This window comes from Tasmannia lanceolata, unplaced genomic scaffold, assembly GCF_043159265.1.
Source record: "Tasmannia lanceolata isolate RefF3 unplaced genomic scaffold, GAP_Taslan_0.1 ptg000004l, whole genome shotgun sequence".
NCBI classification, from domain to species: Eukaryota; Viridiplantae; Streptophyta; class Magnoliopsida; order Canellales; family Winteraceae; genus Tasmannia; species Tasmannia lanceolata.
Genome location: NW_027518681.1, coordinates 5453331 through 5459653, shown reverse-complemented (window position 1 = coordinate 5459653; position 6323 = coordinate 5453331).

Genomic DNA, 6323 nt, shown 5'->3' with positions numbered 1-6323 from the left:
TCTATAATCTTGATTGGGCCATGTTATGTACATATTAGTGGTGTTAGTTGTGTGTGTAGTTACTAAGTAGTGCTATGTAATGTGGGTAGTGGTGTGTGGTTATTAAGTAGTGGTGCTGATGTCATGTGAGTAGTGGTAGTCGGTTAGGGTGGTTTTATTAGTAGTAGTTGCATTATGCATGTGCCAAGTGACGTATATTTGTATTTAAAATGTTATCATCTAATGAAATGGAGAAGAAGAGAATTTATAGCAAAGGAAACTTTGTAGGAGAGTCATGGTTCCTCTCGATTTGAATCATTAGGAGGTCCGGTTGCCTCGAATCAACCTCTCTCCCCCTCTTTTCTCTCTTTTATTTTTGTTTATTTCCATTACGGCCGATTAGGCACGTAACAGGCCACCGCTATATGATCCCACCAAGACTAGCCTTAAGCATTAATTACTCGACGTAGGCTCCTAGAATTTGTAATTAGCTTATCTCGATAATATTTCAACTCTGTAAAGTGACAATACCAGTGAGGATTGTACATCATTCGATTATATTTCTTCCTTTTGGTGAGGATTGGTCAGTGATGTGATTTGGAATTTGTCTTTTCATGGTTTGTATTGGTGACACCGGAAGAGCCAGCCATATGCACCATTTTTTTGGGAGAGCCGTCCCATTCAAATCCAAATAGAATGAGCACCGATGAGTAAGGGGAATTTAACGTTGGCCCATGGTAAGGTGATCTTAGAATACAAGGGCGAGTGACTGGTCAAGTCATGAAACAAAATCATTTTGGTCAACATCACTGCAAGTAGATTGGGTTTGTGTGTTTGAACTAACCATATGACCTGCGCAGCATATTGAATCCTATTTTATTTTGTTATTAAGTACTGAGAAACCCATAGAAGTTTGTATAGAGAGGACCTTTCATTAGAGATTACAGTACACAAACTCTAAATCGATTTATTATCAATTTTTGACTGGATGTCTTCCTTCTGATCACCAATTTTGAACCACCCCTTGAACTCAGGGTTGCCCCTTAAAATTAGGGATTTTTTTCCATCTTGATAGGTTTAGTTAGCAATTTATTCAGAATTTTTTCCTCCATCTACTTAGCCCTTTTGCTCGTGAAATCCCCCTAATGGATATTTTCCCTACCTTTAACAGAAATCGTTAACTTTTAAGCCTTACGGAGTTAACGGTGGCTCTGTTAGGTACCTTACCGATACGCCAAAAGCTCTAGAGCTGATGGAACGCGTTAGGCAATGCCCTTTAAACCTGTTCCATACCAGGCTGGGTCCCACCCAGTCCCATACTAGGTGGGCCCCCACTATCAAATTTTAAAGTTTTCAATTGATTTATTATACCCTTTCAGTTGGTAACCTATTGTGCACTTGGACTTGGACTCAATGGCTTTGACTGTAACCACCATTGAACCTTCTTCACCAAGGGTCAAAGGAGATTTTAATTAATAATTAGGTAGTACGACTAATGCCCCCACGGCAGGTGGAATGATATTTCCACCCCTTTTCCAGCATTTTAAGAAAAAGACAAGCAAAAGGATGGGAATGGTAGATAAGGTGGTGAAAATATCATTTGGAGGAGAGAAAGAGATAAATGTGAGTCCCACCATTGTTCTCAACCATTTCACTTGATAGCCCTTTCTTTAGATCTTCATGGTTCTTTAACAGCCAATAATGTGTTATCTTTTGTCCATCCAGTAATATTTTTTATCTTTTGCCCATGAACTTGGATGGCCACTGAAAAACAGGGTACTTGCTAGGCACTTTCGCAGAAAGCCATTTCGTGGCTGAATTTTGCATGATAGAACAGCCACCTAGATGAATTTAATCAATAAGACAAAATCTGTCAAAAAGTTAACCTGTGTGTCTGTTCTCACATGCAAAAGCCAGTTGCTAAATGGTTTTCCGTGAAATTGCCTAGCAAAAAAATATATAGATAGGTTGGATGATGGCGTATTTTTGGGCCGTAGTGGATTACAGCAAGGCCCATCAAATGAATGGTTCAGATTAATCAAAGGTGGGACCCACTAAGCCGTAGTGTAATTACCGGGGGCAATTCCTCTATTAACGTGGGAATCAGGTGCTCAAATCGGTAAAAGAAAAGAAAAGAAAAGAATAGCAGAACCGGGGAGGAATTAAAGGGGAAAGAATGTTGGAATCTGTGTCCGGCATCAAGAGGTGGTATTCTGATTCCGCCTGGTCAGAATGGAATTTTTATTGAAATTTTTTGAATTAAATTTTTTCCATTCCATTTCCAAGGTAAACAAAATAGGAATCAGAATTGGATAATGAGCAACCTGATTATGATAACCTAATCTGATACTGGCACACCTTTCTCTATTTTAAACCCTTTTTTTTTTCCCGCTTTTGTTTCCTACTTGGCTTTTCGCAGTTGCTTCCCACTCTGGCAGCTATGGGTCAAATAATCTGTAAAATTGATGTAGGGGTTCTTTTTTTCCATATTATTGGAAAGGGATTTGCCTTGTCTATTGATTCCTACAGATTGGATAAAAAAAAATTCTTGAGGATTGACTACGGATTCGAGCCATAGCACATGGTTTAATAAAATCCGTACGATTTTCCGATCTAAATGTCAGCAGTTTGAGTTCGCTTATCTCCAGCTTTGGAATGAGATGGATATTCGTAGCAAGGAATTCAGAACAATCTGAAGGTTCGATGGGAGGCCCTTTTTGTGTAATTTTTTTTTATCTTTTGGGAAGTGTCAATATGGAAGGAGATGAATAACAGGATGGTCAGATATGAAATTCTAAATTAGTAGAGGGGATTAAGGGCCTGGTTATCTAATGGACAATGGCAAGAAAGTTGGCATACTAAGGTACAAGATTTGCATTTCAATGAGTTACCAGATAGGGAGCGGAAAAAATAATAATTGAAATAGCCCTCGGTTGTCATTCTCAAGATCAAAGTTGGCCTCTTCTGGCATCAAAGTTCAAATGAAGTGGAGAATAGATCACACTTGAAAGGGCTACAATTTTCTTGTAGATATTTTAACCAAAAAGCTACTGGTTGCAGACTCTATGTCAAAACATGAGTATTGTCTTGTGTGGTTTAGACCGACACCAAAATCGATAAAAACCGAAACTGTCATTTATTTCGGCCAAAATTTCGGAATTTCGGTCGAAATTTCGGTTTTTCCAAAATTTGACCCAAAAAATCTGTTTTTTTAAATATTAATTTAATATTTCACCGAAATTTTGACCGAAATTACCGAAATTTAATATTGAATAAAATATTGGTTTCGGGTTTTGTACCAGATTTCGACCGAAATTTCAAAATTTCGAAATTTCAGGGTCCGAAACCAGTACCGAAACCGAAATTTTAAACCTTGGTTTAGAATTAACCACAGTCGACCACTTGACCTCGATTATGGTGAAAGTAGCCACAGTGTAATGATAAGGGATTAGCTTTCTAACGAATGCTTTGGGAATAATTAATAGTTAGTAGTTAGTTGTGGCACGAGTTGATGTGTTCTTTGACCGTTGGATTGTATGGAACCATTCCATATTGGCTTTGAACAGGATCGATCCACCTTGTCTTGGTCACCATCTATTTTATTGGTCGGATCCTTTCTCGAGATCTTTACCTTCAGGGTCCCGATCATAATCCATTTTGAATCCGACTGTTCATGAAAGTGTTAATTAGGGGGCTAGGACTTGGTGTTTGGAGCAGAAATTTAAAATATACGGGAAATAAACGAGAATAATAAGGGATTTTATATGGTGTGTGGCAGTAGAGTTCAGTATTTTTTTCAAAAACATATTGTACGATCCACTTCTTAGGATGATCCAAACCGTCTATTTGTTGGGCCACATACCACATTAGGATTACTCGTTAATGGTTGATCAAGCTTGATAGATTCACCCTCTGAAACAAGAAGTTCCGGTCCTGGAGGTATAATATCAATTACTTGGTGTCCATCCGATGCATCAGCTATGGTTATTTCATACCCCCCTTTAATGTAAATAGGTAAAAAATAGAGTTTTTTTTTTTCCTTTTCCCCAAACAGGTGATGGATCTTTGGCATAAGTCACGGGGTTTGTTCTCTGTCTGGTGACGAGTGTTCGACGAGTGTTCAAACACAACCCCCCCTCCCCGCCCTTCCCGGCGGCTAACCTAATGCATGTGGTTTGTGAGCCACTCCATGCATCCATAGGGAATAGTCCCGCTCTACATATCCCGGGAGGGAATAGTGGGGTGGGGACACCCTACGATCAGGGGCAGAGCCAGGAATTTACACTTGGGGGCCAAACTAATTTACACTTGGCTGCATTGGTATTTGGGGGGTGGCCATGGCCTCTAAACTAGCTAAGCATGCATGAGAATTCCTAGCTAAGCGTGCAATATAAAAGGGATTTTGTAAGTCATTGGCGCCCCCGCCCTCATGCTACATGTTTAAAAAAAAAAAAAAAAAAAAAAAAAAAAAGAGTTTTCTGGGGTCCACATCATCTTGCCATGTGCAGAAGGTACACACTGCTTTGTACACGTGGAAAATGTATGGAAATCTGGGCCGTTTGTTTGTCGGATGGGACCACTTGTCGATTAAAAGTGGGCTAAATCGAGCAAAGGACCGAATCTTATAGACGAGACACCTGTTTACTCAAAAAAGCAAACCTGGGGCCCGCATTCCCATGAGAAAAGCTATTGGCAGTATCTGACGTGGCACTATTCTAAGTGCGACGTAATCTCATCATGAATCCCCCTCTAAACCCCATTAAGGGTGGCAAAATCAACCGAACCGAACCGAAACTGAACCGAAAATTAAACCAAACCGAATCAAATTTCGGTTCGGTAGAACCAAGCCGATGATCGGTTTGGCTCGGTTTCGGTTTGGTATGGTTTGGATAATGATAAATGCGCTCCTTTTCGTAGGAAAATGATAAATTTACCCCTTTAATCGGATCGGTTCTGTTCGCTTTGGAGTATTTCGGTTTTGGTTTCGGTTTCGGTTTCGGTTTGGAGGTAAGAATGTTTGGTTCGGTTTCGGTTTGGGGGTGAAACCGAACCGTTGCCACCCTTAACGTTTTTTTACAGCAAATCACGTTAAGAGGGGGCACATAATCCTACAGGGAGGGGTGTGAAAAAATCATTTCCCAAGAAATATAATCAGTAATGGACAATCTTTTGCACTACCATGCTATGATAGTTGCACTAAGACAATATGAGTTAGTGTAATTATCAAAACGTGGCAGTGCAAATATCAGTGGCCTTTCCATTTTATTTCCGTGGGAATGCAAGCATGTTGAAAGAGAAAAATACATTGCTGCCTCTTATCTATTGCCAGAGGTCGTAGAGACGCTCTATAATCTTTATTGGGCCATGTTATATGCATGTTAGTAGTGTTAGTTGTGTGTAGTTACTAAGTAGTGCTATGTAATGTGGGTAGTGGTGTGTGGTTATTAAGTAGTGGTGCTGATGTCATGTGAGTAGTGGTAGTCGGTTAGGGTGGTTTTGTTAGTAGTAGTTGCATTATGCATGTGCCAAGTGACATATATTTGTATTTAAAATGTTATCATCTAATGAAATGGAGAAGAAGAGAATTTATAGCAAAGGAAACTTTGTAGGAGAGTCATGGTTCCTCTCAATTTGAATCATTAGGAGGTCCGGTTGCCTCGAATCAACCTCTCTCCTCCTCTTTTCTCTCTTTTATTTTTGTTTATTTCCATTACGGCCGATTAGGCACGTAACAGGCCACCGCTATATGATCCCACCAAGACTAGCCTTAAGCATTAATTACTCGGCGTAGACTCCTAGAATTTGTAATTAGCTTATCCCGATAATATTTCAACTCTGTAAAGTGACAATACCAGTGAGGATTGTACATCATTCGATTATATTTCTTCCTTCTGGTGAGGATTGGTCAGTGATGTGATTTGGAATTTGTCTTTTCATGGTTTGTATTGGTGACACCCGAAGAGCCAGCCATATGCACCATTTTTTTGGGAGAGCCGTCCCATTCAAATCCAAATAGAATGAGCACCGATGAGTAAGGGGAATTTAACGTTGGCCCATGGTAAGGTGATCTTAGAATACAAGGGCGAGTGACTGGTCAAGTCATGAAACAAAATCATTTTGGTCAACATCACTGCAAGTAGATTGGGTTTGTGTGTTTGAACTAACCATATGACCTGCGCAGCATATTGAATCCTATTTTATTTTGTTACTGAGTACTGAGAAACCTATAGAAGTTTGTATAGAGAGACCTTTCATTAGAGATTACCGTACACAAACTCTAAATCGATTTATTATCAATTTTTGACTGGATGTCTTCCTTCTGATCACCAATTTTGAACCACCCC